General features: G+C 44.8%; 1 pseudogene; it reads right to left on the reverse strand.

Annotated features, from left to right (window-relative positions):
• LOC147114981 (uncharacterized) overlaps positions 1-18,816 on the reverse strand; it is a 421,733-nt pseudogene that overhangs the window by 251,966 nt on the left and 150,951 nt on the right.

Raw genomic sequence — 18,816 nt, forward strand, 5'->3', positions numbered from 1 at the left:
AGGAGTTGATTATAACAAGTCCTTACTGAATGGAGACAACCTGGAAACTGAAACTACAGAAGCCTGCTAGGGCCTTTTATACAGGGGTGGTCACTGCCGGTACTGCAGTCTGAGACCAGTTATTCCCTTAAAGGTACATACACAACACTAACCAACTGGCGCCCGGGCGCAGCGAACCCTGCGCCTCTTCCCATATTCAGCGGACATTTAGCGCCGGCGCTAAACCGTAGCGCCCGTTCACCGGCGCACGCAGATCATGACGTCATTTCAGTGTGCAATGCTTTTGGGGCACCCCGGACCGGAAATTCAGTGGCGCCCCCCTCCGTTCCGCCTGGCGCTAACAAGGATAGGTTACCTGGAACGTTTCCCAGTCGCTGTCGGGCTCGGGGGGTGCTCTTTAAAGGGGACTGTTCTGGATTATTAGTGGCAGCCATTTTTGGACCACAACTTCTTTGAGAGAGAGAGAGAGTTGCTCAGCTACACACGGAGAGCCATTTCTGCAGTGAGCCAGTGCTGGCAGAGGAACTTTAGCCTTCTGAACATAACTTTGCAGTTGGTGAGCTTCTCAAATGGCATAACTTTCAGTGCGCACTTACTATGGGGGCTGCATTGGATGGGAACATCGTGCTTCTCAATCATATTGACAGGGCACAGAGACACAGGGATAGAGTGGCAGGCATGGCCAGACGGAGGAGGGCCTACAGACGTCGCTCCATGAGACCTTACGCTGCCAGGGTTTTCCGCCAGCAGTTTTCATATATCAACATGTCAGAGGAGCAGTGTTTCCGAAGGCTGCGCTTCAGCAAGGAGGTGGTCACTGAGCTCTGCCACCTGCTTCAGCCAGATCTGCAGCCTCAACTAAGGTGCAGGACATCACTGTCGGTGGCTGTGAGGATCACTGTGGCTCTAAACTTCTATGCAAGCGGCTCCTTTCAGGCCGCTACTGGGGACATTGCCAACATCTCACAGTTCGCGGTGCATTGCTGCATCCGTCAAGTGACTAATGCCCTCTTTAAAAGGAGACGGCAGTACATCTCCTTCCCGATGACCCCGGACAAGCAGCGAGAGCGCGCAGAGGGCTTCGCAAGGATAGCGGGCTTCCCCGCGGTGCAGGGCGCCATTGACTGCACGCATGTGGCTTTGCGGGCGCCTCTAGAGAATGCGGAGGATTTCCGCAACCGAAAGGGGTTCCATTCTTTGAATGTGCAGCTGGTCTGTGACCACCGACAGCTGATACTCGCTGTGAATGCCCACTTTCCAGGCAGCAGCCATGGCGCCTTCATCCTGTGCCAGACTTCTGTGGCAGACCTTTTCGAGGCCCCGGCTTACCCAGGAGGCTGGCTTCTCGGGGGCTTCTCTGTGCCCCTGGCTGATGACCCCACTCCGTTCGGCCAGCACCCCTGCTGAAGAACGTTACAATGAGAGCCATCAAGCGACCAGGAACATCATTGAGCACACAATCGGCGTGCTGAAGCAACGGTTCCGCTGTCTGGACCATTCTGGAGGAGCCCTTCAGTACTCACCTGAGCGAGTCTCCCACTTCGTGGTTGTGTGTTTCATGCTGCATAACCTGGCAATCCTCAGGACCCAGCCAATGCCACCAGACATTGAAGCACCAGCAGAGGAGGAAGAGGAGGAGGAGGAAGAGGAGGAGGAGCAGCAGAACCAAGACGGGAGGGAGGCACAAACTGCAAGGGCCGTCCATCAGAGGCTTATAGCAAGTCGCTTCTAGGCCCCTCTCAGGGAATGCTTGCTGCCATTCCAAGAACATGAATGGAACCGTTCTGCTACCCCTAAGCCGGTCAAGGGCAAAATTTGTGCAAAGAACAGACATGGCCATTGTGAATAAAGAAAGTTGTATATTTAACAAAATGTGCTTCCTTCCCGCATGACAAAGCAATGGCAACAAAAAGCAAAACAAACAGACTGCCACATAAGTGACTCTCACACCCGGGAGTCTGTCCAAAACATAACTGGCCCTCACGCCCGGGAGACTGTCCAAAACATAACTAACATTCAGACCAGCATCCTCGGTCTTGAATGAAACAAATAACAGGAATCAGCAGCACCTTCTACTTTTTCCTCCTCGATGGTGATCTGCTTCCCTTTCGGCATTGGCCCCTTCCCGCCCTGCAGCTCCTCCGTAATGGGACCCCAGTGGCTGCAGCAAGGCTAGGGGAGGCCTGCTGACTGTCCGAAACTGCAGATGCCCCTGAGGAACGGCCTGGACGAGCTCTGGGCCTGGAGGGCCCGGCTGCTGACTGCTCCAACTCTGCATGGGCGGAAGCAGTCTGTCCTACAGGTGGTGGCAGCTGCAGTGGAGAAGTGCCAGTGGTGGCATCAGGAATGCTGTCATCCTGAGAGCGGACAGCAGCTCCCTGGTCGGCCGACACACTGGCACTCTGACGGAGCAGCACCGCAGCATGCGCAGCAATCGGCTGGTGCACAGATTGCTGGCCTGCTGTGGTGCGGCAAGGGCCCCGGGGAATCCTACCCGATCCAGCGAGGGTGGCAGCAGTCAGTGCTCGCGTGGCAGGTGCCATTGCTTCGCTGAAGCCCTGGACAATCCTTGCCAGTGCTGTGCCGAAGTCCTGCACACTCCTTGCCAGTGCTGTGCCGAAGTCCTGCACACTCCTTGCCTGTGCTGCACCGATGTCCTGCACACTCCTTGCCTGTGCTGCGCTGAAGTCTTGGACACTCCTTGCCAGTGTCTCAATGGATTCGGGCATCCTTCCCACTGCAGCCATGAGCTCAGTGTGCCTCAGCCCAGCCTGGGTGCTCATTTCAGCAAGGGCACGCACCTCTTCTGCGTTCTGTGCAGCAGCACTCACAGCCCGATTCGCTCTCCAGGGAGATGGCCCCCGAGCTTCCCTACCCCCCTCGCGTTGCTGCAGGCCGCTGGGTCCTGGAGCTGGATCCTCCTCAGAGCATTCCCCCCTGCTCCCCTCCAGAGAAGGAGTCTCCCCAGTCTGGAGATGGGCTGGCTCGCCTGAGGGTTGAACGGATGGTCCGGCTTCCTCCTCCTCGTCGCCTCCGGAGTCAGTCGTAGTGGCAGCTTGAGGGCCCGCCTCCCGAGTTGGTGATGCAGCATCTGAAAGCAGGGGGGTTCAAGAGTGGCTTTAGCGAAAGGACAGGGTGGCAGCAAGGGATGCATGAGTGCTGCAATGCTCTGAATTGGGTTGAGAGTGAAAAAGCTTGCTGGTGTGGGGAACAAGTGGAAGGAGAGAGGTCAAAAAGGTGATGACCTTACCATCGCTGTCCACAATGGGGTCGGCATCTCCAGAGGCAACGGGGCCACTCCTCCGGCTTGCGACGATCTGGTGGACTCACTCCTCCAGGTCTGTAAGGGTCTGCAGGTGAGGCCGGCCTCCTCCGGCCCGAAGCTGTTGCTTGCGGTTACTCGCCAGCTTGGCCTGCAAGAGAAAGGACGGGGTGTGATGAAACATGCTGCTCTGATCTGGTATCACATGCCTCCCATGGTAGAATAGCCCTTACATTATGCTGCCCTGATCTGGCATCACATGCCTCCCATGGTCGAATAGCCCTTACATTTTGCTGCCCTGATCTGGCATCACATGCCTCCCATGGTCGAATAGCCCTTACATTATGCTGCCCTGATCTGGCATCACATGCCTCCCATGGTAGAATAGCCCTTACATTATGCACTGAGCTGAATGTGCGTGTGTGTTTCCAGAAAGGGTCATGGGTGCTGGATGACAGCTGGCCATTGGGGCTTTGCACACCCTCTGGCCATAAAGTGAGGTGGAGATGGAGGGATGAAGATGATTCTGAAAAAGGCACTCACCCTGATGACCCGAGTGAGGTCGTTGAACTTCTTCCTGCATTGCACAGGAGTCCTCGGAACCATGCTGCTGGAGGTGACTCTTTGGGAAACCTCCCTCCAAGCTCTGCGGTATTCAGTGTGTTGAGGCCTCCTGCCATTCTCCGGGTACAGCACAGATCGCCGGCGCTCCACCGCGTCAACCAGAGCATCCAATGCCCCCTCGCTGAAGCGCTGCACTCTCTCCCTGGCCCTCTCCATGTGGTTGAAGTTTTGCCTGCCACAGGTAGGTTGCCGCCGATTTTGAGGCCTACAAGGCGCAGAGTGTGGCTGCAGATGATAATCGATCCGCCCCTTTAAGAGCTGGCCAGCGCCAGCGTGTCTGGGTGAAATCGATAATTGACAGCACCTGCGCTGCGCCCGCCCGCGGAGAAATTGCGTCGCACCACCGGGTTAGCACCTTAAGACTATCGTGCAGCACCTGATTTAGCGCCGCAATCACCTTCAGGGGCGCTGCAACCCAATATCGCTCGAGGTGGCGATAAATTGCGCCTGGCGCTAAACTTTGCGCACCGCCAATACTAGCGCCCTAAACGGGGCGATACCGAATTTCTCCCTCTTAAAGTTTTACCGACATGGAAGTTATTAACGTCTGTGTCGAGACAAATAAAACACAAGATTGCTGAGTGAGAGGAACCTTAAAAAAATGTTAGAACTTCAGTTTGTATGAAAATGTGTGTTAAAGTGTGAATGTTTTCCTGACTATGAATGTTTAAGGAGTTACAGTATTTCTTTTGTCTGAAAAGTCTGTCTTTAAAAGAAAGATTCTGTTATGTGTGTTTTAGCTCCACCCACTTCTCTGTGTTAAAAGCGTTTAAATCTTTTGTCTTGTCTTGGATTTTGGAAGTTTTAAGAATGTGCGAATAAGATTATGCTCCAAGAATTGGAAAAAAAACTTGGAACTAATTTAAGTTAAACTGGTGTGTAAAAACTGAGAAGAACAACAAAAAGTTTGTTTAACAAAAGATTAAGTTTCAGTCTAAAATTTAACCTTGGAGTTGCGGTTGCTATGGAGAAATCTTCCAAAGCAGTTTGATTTGATTTGCTTAAATGTGAAAAACTAATTTTTCTCCAGTTATATTCAATGTTTTTACAGTATTTTGGTAAGGCATCTGAAGAAAGGACAATAAGAAATATGACGTAATTTACTGTTTTCTGCAAGAATGTGCTATTTTGTTTTGTTTTATCTGTTCTGTTCATGTTTAGTTAAAGTGTGAAAACACAACTGTCTTTTTTTTGATTGGGAAAGTTTTTTTTTAAATTACGTGAAGTGACACAATTGCGTGCGCCTGACAATGTTTCGCTCCACCTTCTAAAAACCTGCAAAGAAGTTAACCCTTTCCACTGACAGCTGTTTAAGTTCACCGAGCAACAACTTTAGTATGAAATTTAAAGATATTGGACATTATTAAATATAAGTTTCTTAATTTTAAGTTAATATTTCCCCACAGTGACAGAAGGAAAATTATGATTTGATAAACTAACCCCTTGGGCTCTAAGCTTCTTTCTTTTGTTATATGAAAGCTACCTTGTAAACTAATTGCAGCACTTCTGTCTCTAATGTTAAAACACTGTGTAAGCCACCTAGCCTAAGAATCACTTGTTTCTGAAATTGGAAATGGGAGATAAATTGATAAAAATTAAATTGAACATTGACAAAACCTGTCAGTTCAACTGTACTGCTGTTTGGATTTTGGGATAATTTTGTTATAACAAAATGGACTCAGGCACTACATATTGGGTTACTTTTGGGAAAATAAAAGATCCTCTAAAATAATGATAAATAAAAAGTGTTAATAACTTGGACCAAGTGAGAATGTTTGATATGTTTTCAATCTTAAATATTGTACTGGACAGTAAAGTTCCTCCAGGGCTCATGAATGAGATATGAATGGTATAATGGGATGTGTAAAATGGAGAGAGGAAGTGATTGAGGGTGTGAGATAGAAATAGGAGAATTGCACCAATTGGGAATTTTCCAAACTTTCTAGTGAAAGTCAGGAAAGTATAGTTAAGAATAGTAAATTGATAGCTTTCTCTTGGAAACATTTGTGTCCCTGCCTATAATGAACTTTTTAAGAAAACTGAATTTGATAGCCTGGCCACTATCCAAGACATCGGGACCATGCAGAGGAAGAGGAACAAAGACCTCCAGACAAACTTTTGATAAGATCACCTAAAAGCCCGAGAAAGGCTTGTATCAGATGGCACGTGTGGCATAATATGGAGATACTGATATGAGTGTGCAAATGTGATTTGTTACATATGAAACAATTACCATCCGGAAATGCGTGGTGAGTTTGCACTAAAGAACGGGTCTCAGACATGCTCAGTTATTTTACAACAGCAAAACATGAAATGGTTAATGTGGCTCAGGAGAGCGAGACAACCTTTAAAGCATTGACACATACTCCATCGAGAAACTATCTAATTGATGAAACAATCAGAATAGAGTTAAACACACTGGTACCTGTTAGAGGGATTGAAATTGAAGTTGAAGTGGAGAGTTACATGGAATCTGGATTGAGACAATTGAGGGCCAAGGAGAAATCATGTTTAGTAAGAATTATCCACAAGATGGATACGAGTAAAAGAGAGATCTGGAGAATCTTTTAAGTCCATGATTTATTGATTAGATGTTAAACTGTAATGTCACTTGAAATGATTGTAAGACTGAATTTAACTGTAACTGTAATAATTTTGTTTTGTAGGTAACAGAGCGTGGGAAAAACCAGTATGAATCCAGTATGAGGTGGTTTTGGTGGTGCCTCCTGTGTCACTACTACAGCACGGTGGCATAGTGGTTAGTACTGTTGCCTCACAGCGCCAGGGACCCGGGTTCAAATCCGGCCTCGGGTGACTGTCTGTGTGGAGTTTGCACATTCTCCCCGTGTTTGCGTGGGTTTTCTCCGGGTGCTCCGGTTTCCTCCCACAGTCCAAAGATGTGCGGGTTAGGTTGATTGGCCATGATAAAAAAATTGGCCCTTAGGGTTAGGGGGGATTAAATACGTGGGGTTACGGGGATAGGGTTTGTGTGGGATGGCTGTCGGTGTAGGGACCGGGTGCTAGCGTTTGGATGATCAGCCATGATCTTGTTGAATGGCGGAGCAGGCTCGAAGGGCCGAATGGCCTGCTCCTATCTTCTATGTTTCTATGTTAACTACCATGCTTTACGGGTCTAACAGGACCTGTCCCATCAACCAACATGTTTTTAAGTATGAGCTGCACAATTATGTGACACAATTTGGATACGACATTCCCCTGTTGTCTGAGGGCTTCAGTGAGCTCGTGATGTGACTGAAATCCTCCCTAAAGCATTTTTATGTTTTGGAGCAAGACAACTCGAGAATAGATATTGAAATTGACAGCATAGAGGATGATTCACACTGGTGGGATATTGGGCTTAATACATCAGCATACTCTTAGGTTCATAGTATTTCACACGCTCTGGTAGTTATCCAACTTGTAATGATAGTGTATTTGATATATGTATACACTATGTAGTAAGACTTTGACACATAAGCCAATTGGGTACTCATGCCTATGACTAACCAGCACTAACAAATTAATTGAGCACACCGAAAGAGAAGATCAAGAGCAATGTAGAGGAGATCCCAGGCGGGGTAACATCAGGAAAAATAGAAGAAACAGAGGAATTCCCAGGCGAGGCAGAATTGGAACACCAGAACAGTGAATTGAATTTAAGTAAGGCGTCAGATCAGGGCCATTACTGCCAGATCATATGATGCAGCAATAGGAGCAGTGGGCGGAGGAGAAAGGATAGACTGGGACGCACTAGAAGGCAAGACATATCAGCACAGCCGACATGATGGTTGGGGAGACCCCGGGGTGTCCTCCATCCATGAGGATAGGCGGTCGTCGGCCCCTGTGAGTGTCATAGTTAGCACCCAGGCCTATAATGAAAAGGGGGATGAAACCTCATTTGAGAAGTGCTCCGTTCCCCTCAATTAGAGGACTCCAATTTGCAGCAACACTAGTCAGAGAATAGATTGAAGTAGACAAGGAATCAATGTTTAAAACATTTCATCCTCGAGGTGGGGACTTGTACGAAAGGCTGATATTTAAAGATATTTAGTAGACGAGAATCATATATGTATAACTTCAAGTGTAGCCATTGACCAAATAATTTTACCCATAATTACTCCTGGGTAACTAGAAAACTTGTTCAAAATGTAGCTGCACAGTCAAAAGCAGTTTTGACTAAGTTTTGATAACAAACAGCCACAGACTGCGAGTGAAGGTTAAATCATTAAATAACATATTATAATGCTGTATAGATCTTAGAATTCGCTTAACAAAACTATAAACAAGATAACACTGAACATGGCAAAGTTGGTGGAAAAGTATTGGAAAGGCAGGATGCTACCTTAGTCTGAGTGACAATGGTATTTTGGCCATTAGACCCAATTAAAAAAGGTGATTTTGTTAAAGACCATATATGGACACTGGCCAAACCAACTTTTTATAAGAAAAGGATTAAAACCTCGATACCCAAAGAACAACTTCACACAGACGTACTGCAAGGACAAAGGAACAGACTTAAGACAACATCATCTGTGTCTGAGAGGTTCCAGAGACCTAGGGCTGCGAGCTACTCATTAAAACTATCGCCTAATATTAAGTATATTATGCTGTATGCTTAATAAATCTTGATCTATTGCTCAAACATACTGGCTGCTGCCTATTGGTGTATTGTCCAAGAACTCAGAGATCTATAAGATCTTACAATGCGTTGTGAGGAACCAGACATAGTAGGGATTACTGAGACACAGCTACAGAAAAATCAGGACTGGGAACTAAACATTGCAGGGTATAACATATTTAGAAAAGATAGAGAAGGAAAAAGGAGAGGTGGAGTAGCTGTACTTATTAGGGATAACATAATGGCAGTAGAAAAAGGTGACACAGCTATCAGCAAGACAGAAACAGAATCCATGTGGATAGAGATAAAAGACAATACAGGATCAATCACACTAATAGGGGTAGTATACAGACCACCTAATAGTGGAAGGGAGGTGGAGGAAGAAATAGGCAAACAAATTAGGAAAATTAGTAAAAAACAGAATAATAATCATGGGGGATTTCAACTATTCCAATATTAATTAGACAGAAGAGGTAGGTAAAGGGGGTAGGGGAATGGAGTTCCTACAATGTGTACAGGACTCCTTTCTAACCCAATATGTGGAATAGGGCCACTAAGGGATGGACAGGATGGTACCACAGGCAACGATAGAGAGATGGCAGAAATATTAAATAATTACTTTGCTTCAATATTTTACAGGGAGATAGAACATGTGGACATGACAATGGATCATGAGATTAGTAATGAAATAAATGCATTTAAAATAAAAAGAGGAGATATATTAAATAAACTAATCAAACTCAAAGATGAAAAAACACCTGGTCTGGACAGATTACATCTGCGCATTTTAAAAGAATCTAGGGATGAGATAGCAGAGGCATTACTACACATATTTAATAATTTGTTAAAAAAAGATGTAGTGCCAGAGGACTGGTGGATAGCTAACATAATGCCTATATTTAAGAAGGGACATAGAACATGTCCAGGGAACTATAGACCAGTCAGCTTAACATCAGTAGTAGGAAAAATAATAGAATCCCTACTAAAGGAGAAAATAGAAGAACATCTAGAAGCCAAAAATATAATAATGAATAGTCAACATGGATTTCAAAAGGGAAAGTCTTGCTTGACCAACCTCATTGAATTTTTTGAAGAGGTAACAGAGAGAGTAGACAAGGGTAATGCAGTAAATGTAATTTATCTAGATTTTCAAAAGGCCTTCAATAAGGTCTATTGAAGACTAGTCATAATAGGCTAATGAATAAAGTCAGAGAATGCAGAGTCAGGGGACAAGTAGCAGATTGGATAGCTACTCACAGTGGCAGAAGGTGGGTAGTGGTGTTCCACAAGGATCAGTGCTGGGACCACTGGTGTTCACAATTTATATTAACGATTTAGACTTTGGAATAAAAAACACAATTTCTAAATTTGCGATGACACCAAATTGGGGGGGATAGTCAATACTGAGGAGGACGGCAACAAATTACAGGAGGACATTAATAAACTTGTAGAATGGGCATTTAATTGGCAAATGAATTTCAACACAGATAAATGTGAGGTATTACATTTTGGTAGGAAGAATAGGGAGGTCACTTATTACTTGGAGGGGGTGAGTCTGGGTGGGGTAGAGGAGCAAGGGATCTTGGGGTACAAATACACAAATCACTGAAAGTAACGACACAGGTTAACAAGGCCATAAAAAAAGCAAACCAAGCACTAGGGTTTATTTCTAGAGGGATAGAATTGAAACGTAGTGAAGTTATGCTAAACTTGTATCGAACCTTGGTTAGACCACACTTGGAGTACTGCATACAATTCTGGTCGCCATATAATAGAAAGCATACAGAGGCACTGAAGAGGGTACAGAGAAGATTTACAAGAATGATACTAGAAATGTGAGGGTATACCTATCAGGAAAGGATGAATAGGCTGGGTCTCTTTTGAAAAAGAAGGCTAAGGGGTGACCTAATAGAGGTCTTTAAAATTATGACAGGTTTTGATAAAGTTGATACAGTAGATAGAGTGTTTCCACTTGTGGGGAAGAGAATAACTAGAGGCCATCAATATAAGATAGTCACCAACAAATCAAATAGGTAATTCAGAAGAATCTTCTTTAACCGGAGGGTGGTGAGAATGTGGAACTCGCTACCACAGGGAGTAGTTGAGGCAAATAGTATAGATTCATTTGAGGGGAGGCTTGATAAGCATATGAGGGAGAAGGGAATAGGGGATTATGCTGATAGTGTTGGATGAGGAAAGATGGGTGGAGGCTCGAGTGGAGTATAAATGCCAGCATGGACTGGTTGGGCTGAATGGCCTGTTTCTGTCCCGTATATCCTATGTAATCCTATATAACCACCTCTTAAATGTTGTGATTCACTCAGCCATATCTGGTAATACATTCCATATTCAATAACCATTTGTACAAAAAATATTCTACTAAGCCACCCCTTTAAGCTTCCAGTACTCATTCTAAGTTTAAACATCCTTATTATGTATTCATTGACTCGTAGAAATAGCCTTTCACTATTTATCTTTACAGCCCCTTTCATAATATTAAACACAGCTTTTGCGGTCAATCTTCATTCCCTCGGCTCACATTTTCTGCAATGCCGAGAATTAGGGGAAAGAAAGGAAACAAATACAGCAACGTTCATTTCCAGAAGATGAAAAAACTTTCCGGCCTCCAAGCTGACTCTTCCAATCTCCTTGAGCAGAAAGAAGGCAGCTGATGATTGTCCAGTGATGCAAACAGGATCATCATCAGGTAACACCATGGCCTTGACTCTAAACCCTGCCCCTCTCCCCACCTCACCAGTGAGGAAAGGGTCAGGCAAAGTGTTAAAATCTTAAAAATTGAAATCCCGCTTCCAACCTACCATGTGCCCGGCCGCCATAATATTAAAGGTAGCAATTCAGGTCCTGGATGAGGCTCCTGCAGAGAGCAGGCGGGGGCCTACTTAAGATTCAAAAGTCATGGCCTGATGATGTCATCAGCACCACGATGCCATTTTAAGATCCACACAAGGGGAGTCTGGTGCCCGGCAGCAGAGCATGGTGGGAGGAATCGACTGGCCGGTAGAGAACATAAGAACATAAGAAATAGGAGCAGGAGTAGGCCATTCGGCCCTTCGAGCCTGCTCCGCCATTCAATTAGATCATGGCTGATCTTCTGCTCCAACTCCATTCATCAGCCTTATCAACATTTCCCTTGATGCCCTTAATATTCAAAAATATATCGTTCTCTTTCTTGAATATACTCAACGACTGAGCCTCCACAGCCCTCTGGGGTAGAGAATTCCAAAGATTCACCACCCTCTGTGTGAAGAAATTTCTTCTCATCTCAGTCCTGAATGGCCTGCCCTTTATCTTGAGGCTATGGCCCCTGGTTCTAGACTCCCCAGCCCAGGGAAACATTCTCCCAGCATCCATCCTATCAAGCCCTGTAATAATTTTGTATGCTTCAATGAGATCCCCTCTCATTCTTCTGAATTCAAGAGAATACAGGCCTAGTTTACTCAATCTCTTCTCATACGACAGTCCCACCATCCCAGGAATCAATCTCGTGAACCTTCGTTGCACTCCCTCTATGGCAAGTATATCCTTCCTTAGGTAAGGAGACCAAAATTGTACACAGTACTCCAGGTGTGGTCTCACCAACGCCCTATATAATTGGAGTAAGACTTCTCTATTCCTGTACTCACATCCTCTTGTAATGAAGGCCAGCATACCATTTGCCTTCCTAGTGGCTTGCTGCACCTGCACATTCACTTTCAGTGACTCATGTACAAGGACACCCAGGTCCCTTTGAGCATCTGCATTCCCCAATCTTTCACAATTTAGGAAATACTCTGCCTTTCTGTTTTTTCTACCAAAGTGGATAACTTCACATTTATCCACATTATATTCCATCTGCCATGTTCTCGCCCACTCACTGAGCCTGTCGAGATCCCCTTGAAGCCTCTTCACATCCTCTTCGCAACTGACACTGCCACCTAGCTTTGTATCATCAGCAAATTTGGAAATGTTACATTTAGTCCCCTCATCCAAATCATTGATATAGATTGTGAATAGCTGGGGCCCAAGCACCGATCCTTGCGGTACCCCACTAGTCACAGCCTGCCATCCTGAAAAAGACCCGTTTATCCCTACTCTTTGTTTTCTGTCTGTTAACCAATTCTCAATCCATGCTAGTATATTACCCCCAATTCCATGTGCCCTAATTTTGTTCACCAACCTCTTGTGCGGGACCTTATCGAAGGCCTTCTGAAAATCCAGATACACCACATCTAATGGTTCCCCTTTGTCTACTCCACTAGTTACATCCTCAAAGAACTCCAATAGGTTTGTCAAACAGGATTTCCCTTTCATAAATCCATGTTGACTCTGCCCAATCTTACTATTAGTTTCTAAGTGCCCAGTTATTGCATCCTTTATAATAGATTCCAGCATTTTCCCAACTACTGATGTGAGGCTAACAGGTCTGCAGTTCCCTGTTTTCTCTCTCCCTCCTTTCTTAAATAGAGGGGTTACATTTGCTATCCTCCAATCTGCAGGAACCATTCCAGAATCTATAGAATTTTAGAAGATGACAACCAATGCGTCCACTATTCCAATGGCCACCTCTTTCAAAACCCTAGGATGTAGGTCATCCGGTCCTTGGGATTTATCAACTTGTAGTCCCATTAATTTTGCTAGTACTGTTTTTTTACTAATAATAATTTTTTTAAGTTCCTCATTCTCGTCACACCCTTGGTTTTCTCGTATTTCTGGGAGGTTTTTTGTGTCTTCCTCCGTGAAGACAGAAACAAAGTATTTATTTAATTTCTCTGCCATTTCCTCATTCCCCATTATAAATTCTCCCGTCTCTGACTGTAAAGGACCTACATTTACCGTCGCCAGTCTTTTCTTTTTCACATACCTACAGAAGCTTTTACAACCTGTTTTTATATTTTTCGCTAGTTTGTGCTCATATTCCATTTTCCCTTTCTTTATCAATTTATTGGTCCCCCTTTGCTGATTTCTAAAACGATCCCAATCCTCAGGCTGACCACTTTTCCTGGCAACTTTATAAGCTTCCTCCTTTGATTTAATACTAGCTTTAATTTCTTTCGTTAGCCATAGTTGGATCACTTTTCCTTTTGGGTTTTTATGCCCTAGAGGAATATAGGTTTGTTGCAAATTATGCATTATTTGCTTGAATGTTAGCCATTGTATGTCCACCTTTATACCTTTTAGTGTAGTCTCCCAATCTAAGGATAAGGGGTAAGCCATTTAGGACTGAGATGAGGAGGAATTTCTTCACCCAGAGAGTGGTGAACCTGTGGAATTCTCTACCACAGAAAGCAGTTGAGGCCAACTTATTAAATATATTCAAGAAGGAGTTAGATATATTTCTTAAGGCTAAAGGGATCAAGGGATATGGGGAGAAAGCAGGGGCAGGGTACAGAATTTGGATGATCAGCCATGATCTCATTAAATGGCAGAACAGGCTCGAGGGGCCAAATGGCCTACTCCTGCTCCTATCTTCTATGCTTCTATGTTTCTATTACCATGGCCAACTTGTCCCTCATACCCTTGTAGTTTCCTCTGTTTAGATTGAAGACCTTAGTTTCAGATTGGACTACATCACTCTCAAACTTAATGTAAAATACAATCATATCATGGTCACTTGTCCCTAAAGGCCCCTTTACCACTAGATTATTGATTAGCCCTTTCTCATTACACAGTACCAGATCCAGAATAGCCTGTTCCCTGGTTGATTCCTCCACATACTGATCCAGGAAACCATCTTGCATGCATTCCAAGAATTCGTCCTCCACACCATTAGTGGTAATTTGATTTGCCCAGTCAATATGTAGATTAAAGTCCCCCATGATTACCGCATTGCCCTTGTTACATGCACTTCTAATCTCTTGATTGATACTGTGCCCTACATTACCATTACTGTTTGGTAGTCTATACACAACTCCCACCAATGTTTTCCGCCCTTTGCTGTTTCTTAGCTCTACCCAAACTGATTCCAGTTCTGCATCACGATCTGCCAAGCCAAGATCTTTTTATCTCTACTGTACCAATCTCATCCCTTACTAACAGCGCTATGCCACCTCCTTTTCCTTTTTGTCTGTCTTTCCTAAATGTTGAGTACCCTGGAACATTCAGTTCCCAGCTTTGGTTACCCTGCAACCATGTCTCTGTAATGGCAATTACATCATATCCATTTACTTCTATTAGTGCCATTAATTCATCCACCTTGTTGCGAATGCTACATGCATTCAAGTGCCTTCAACTTTGCCTGCTTAATATTTTTCTGCACTTTGACCCTCTTTACTGTTGGCCTTTGTTTCTGCTCCCTACTAGTTTTGCTGACTACTTTTCTAACTTACACTTCCAGCTTTGTTTCTCTCCATTCTGGGCCCACACTTAGGTTCCCAACCCCCTGGCAAACTAGTTTAAATCCTTCCCAACAGCACTAGCAAACCCCTCTGCGAGGATGTTGGTCCCATTTCCGCCGAGGTGTAACCCATCCAGCTTGTACAGGTCCCACCTTCCCCAGAATCGGTCCCAATACCTCAGGAATTTAAATCCCTCCCTCCTATACCATCTCTCCAGCCACGCATTCATCTGGTCTATTCCCCTATTTCTGCTCTTGCTAGCATGTGGCACTGGGAGTAATCCTGAGATTACTACCTTTGAGGTCCTGCTTTTTAATTTATTTCCTAGCTCCCTATATTCTGCTTGCAGGACCTTGTCCCTCTTTCTACCTATGTCGTTGGTACCGATATGGACCATGACCTCTGGCTGTTCACCCTCCCCCTTCAGAATGTCCTGCAGCCGGTCAGTGACATCCTTGACCCTGGCACCAGGGAGGCAACATACCATCCTGGAGTGACGTCTGCGGCCACAGAAACGTCTATCTGTTCCCCTTACGATAGAATCCCCTATCACTATTGCTCTCCCACTCTTTTTCCTCCCCTCCTGGTAAGTTTTAAAACATCCCCTCTCTTTGAATTCCTTGTGGGCCAGGAGGAGCTGGTATGCTCCCCCCAGGATCCTCAAGGAGTCCTTGGGCCTCCCTAGCCCTGGAATACCCCCAATCTTCGGGGAATCCTTTGACCCAGCATCCCCTGATCTTCAGGAAATAACGGCATCCCCGATCTTTGGGAACTAACAGCATCCCCCCAATCTTCGCAAAATCCTGTGACACGGAATCACCGGCCTCCCCAAGCCACTGCGATGCAAGGGAATCCCCTCCTGCCGGGTACCATTCCCATGGATCCCCGGCTGCGTCCAAATTCCTGCTCCTGCCCGGAGTAGACTATTAAGCCCCATGAGCTTGTTCATTCTTTTAAATCATGGCTGACCTGTACTTTAACTCCATTTACCTGCCTTTGCTCCATATCCCTTGATTCTCTTACCTAACGAAAAGTTACCGATCTCAATCTTGAAAATTTCAATTAATCCAACATCCACACCTTTTTGGGTGAGAGTTGTAGATATCTACTACCCTTTGTGTGAAAATGTGTTTCCTGATTTCGCTTCTGAAAGCCATAGCTCTAATTTTAAGATTAATCCCCCTTGTTCTGGATTTTCCCACCAGAAGAAATGTTTTCTCTGGATGTACTCTATTGAATACCTTTCCATTTGAAAGGCCTCAATTATATCACTCCTCAACTCAAGGGAATACTTTGAAGAAACTGTGAGCAATTATGGTACTTGATGACAAATTTCCTAAACTGGTCATATGAAAACACCAACAACACAATCCTACGTGAGCTTGTGCAAATGCAATTTGAAAATTGATTTTTCTACAGCGGAGCCAAGATTTTAGCAATATCCAATAGTAACAAAAATTAATTACAGCACACAAACCTATAGGCAATCTGTGCAAAGAAAACTCAAGAGACTGTTTAAACTTCAAATTACCTTTATTTCCACCAAGTGCCACACCACTTTTCTTGTTCCAGTCAAATGGAAATTGACCTTTTGACAGCTCTTCAAATAATTTGGTATGAAGAGATTTGTGCTTAAGGCTTCGCTTTGTGCGTTTCTGCTTTTCTTTTGAACTGAAAAAGAGGAAAATTTACCCTATTTTATTAACAAAAATGTTAAACAATTTATTGTAAATTCTCGTCATCCTAATTCATGCACTGTCAGCGACATAGTAGCAACTAAGAAAACAAGCGTTAGCAACTGCTCTAGATGAGACAAACCATCATTATTTCTGGCTGTAAATGGACTGACAACTCAACCCACTTAAATATGCCAATGGGTACAGTAGCATAGTGGTTATGTTACTGAGGCCTGGATTAGTGATCTGGAGACGTGAGTTCAAAACCCACCACAGGCAGCTGGGGAATTTAAATTTGTAAAAACCCATCTGGTTCACTAATGCCCTTTAGGGAAAGAAATCTGCTGTCCTTACCTTGTATGGCCGATATGAACTGCCCTCTGTGGCTCACCACCACCTTCGCAAGGGCAATTAGGAATGCCTTGCCAGCGACACCCACATCCCATGAATAAATAAAAAACAATACAACTTTGCATTGCTGTCCTATGCGGACCTATCCGAGATATCGATGAAATTGAAGTATGATATTACAAGCTTGTGCGAGCCCAGTTTTTACTATTGCTCTGAAATCCACCAAGTGCTCTGAAATCCACCTTACACTGAAGGAGCTGAAAAACTGTAGAACACTGCTACAAGAAACAGGTCCTTAATATAAATGCCATATGGTGCAATAATGGAGTCTTTACTGACATTTGACACCTTTCACGACCGCCGGACATCTCAAAGCGCTTTACAGCCAATGAAGTATTTTTGAAGTGTAGTCACTGTTGTAATGTGGGAAAAACATTGTCGTCATCAAACAAGATGCATGCTGAATAGAAGCATTCCTAATCCCAGAAGCTTTTGCCTGAATGGCAAGGTTCTCCTGAAAGCTGAAAAATAATCAGTGGCCTCTGATGAACTAATGGGCCCCATGCGTCATATGATGCTGGAGCAGGCCTTGGACCACTAGTACTAGGACTAGCGTTGAAGTTGAAGCTTATTGAGGTGTTCATTCTTCATGATACATGGCTGGGACGAGTGAAGAATGTCTGGGACAAGTGAAGAATGCCGTCTTAATGGAGCTAATCAAATGTTGAGATGAATTGAGATATGTTGATACTAACTTAACAAGTTGGGGTTGATTTTCCTCTGCATTGCACTTGCATTTCTGAGCATCCCGTTTTCACTTCACGCGCACTTAAAATCATAGGGGGCGAAATTAGGTGTCTTTGCGCCCCCTGGGGGTGCTAACGGGGCGCAAATGGCTTTGCAACTGGGCGTGGCGCTGACATCGACTCCCGCCATATTCGTCAAAAACACTGGCAGCTGCAGGAGGTGTGCATCAGATGGCTGGCCGTTTCGGGGGCGATGATTAAAGGCAAGGTGGCTGAGGTAAGTAAAAAAAAAACTTACCTTTCTTGTTCCCGTTTTTTTCGCGGATTCCTTGAGTGCCGGGCTGATTGCACGGGATTGTGGCTACCTTGGTGGTCCAGGTAGGTACTTTTCATATTGCAGAGCCTGCAGCGATGGCCCTTCCCTTTAAGGGAGGGAAGGCACCTTTGAACGCGGCAGTGCTGCACGGCCCAGTGTGCAGCTCTGCTGGAGTCTCCGCCCTGCCTGCTGCCGATTGTGCTCCAAGAAGGAAGTGGAGCGCTTGATTTAGCGCTCCACTTCCTTCCTGGAGGGCAAAACCAAATTTTTTTAAAGTTTAAAAACATTAGCACCTGGTGCTAATTTTCTCAACTTTTAAAATTTATCGCCCCTGATGGGGCTATAATGAATTTCTCCCCCACAGAATCTTACAACACAGAAAGAGTCCATTCAGCCCATCATGCTTGTGCCGACACTTTGAAAGAGCTATCTGATTAGTACCACTCCCCTACCCTTTCTTATAGCCCTGCAAATTTTTCTTGAAGTGATGTCATTGTAGGCTGGTGTGGGTTTCCTCCACTTCCACTGGACAAAGGTCAGGGGCAGGCTGCCTCCATAAAAATTAAACAATCAGTTTCATTATGTTGCATTTTAAAAACTGTCAATTTAAAAAAAGAGCAGCAACAACTTGGTAAGATGTGCGTAAATTGATTTATGGCTGTATGGTGATAACAATTATAAAGTGCTTGGTTGCTATTGGAGTGCACAGTGGGCAGAAGCATTTAAGGAGATCTTGGCGTTCTTTGATCCTACCATCCTCTTTAGCAGAGTGGAGGGTGGGGGTTACCATTTTGGCATACTTTTATACAGGAGGAGGACAAAGAAGCACATTTAGATGACTGGGAATGAGGCATCAAACGAGGAGGGCACCTACCCACAGTGACCATG

Source organism: Somniosus microcephalus, chromosome 7 (assembly GCF_052327205.1).
Source record: "Somniosus microcephalus isolate GS21.2 chromosome 7, FLI_Smic_1.0, whole genome shotgun sequence".
Classification (NCBI taxonomy): Eukaryota; Metazoa; Chordata; class Chondrichthyes; order Squaliformes; family Somniosidae; genus Somniosus; species Somniosus microcephalus.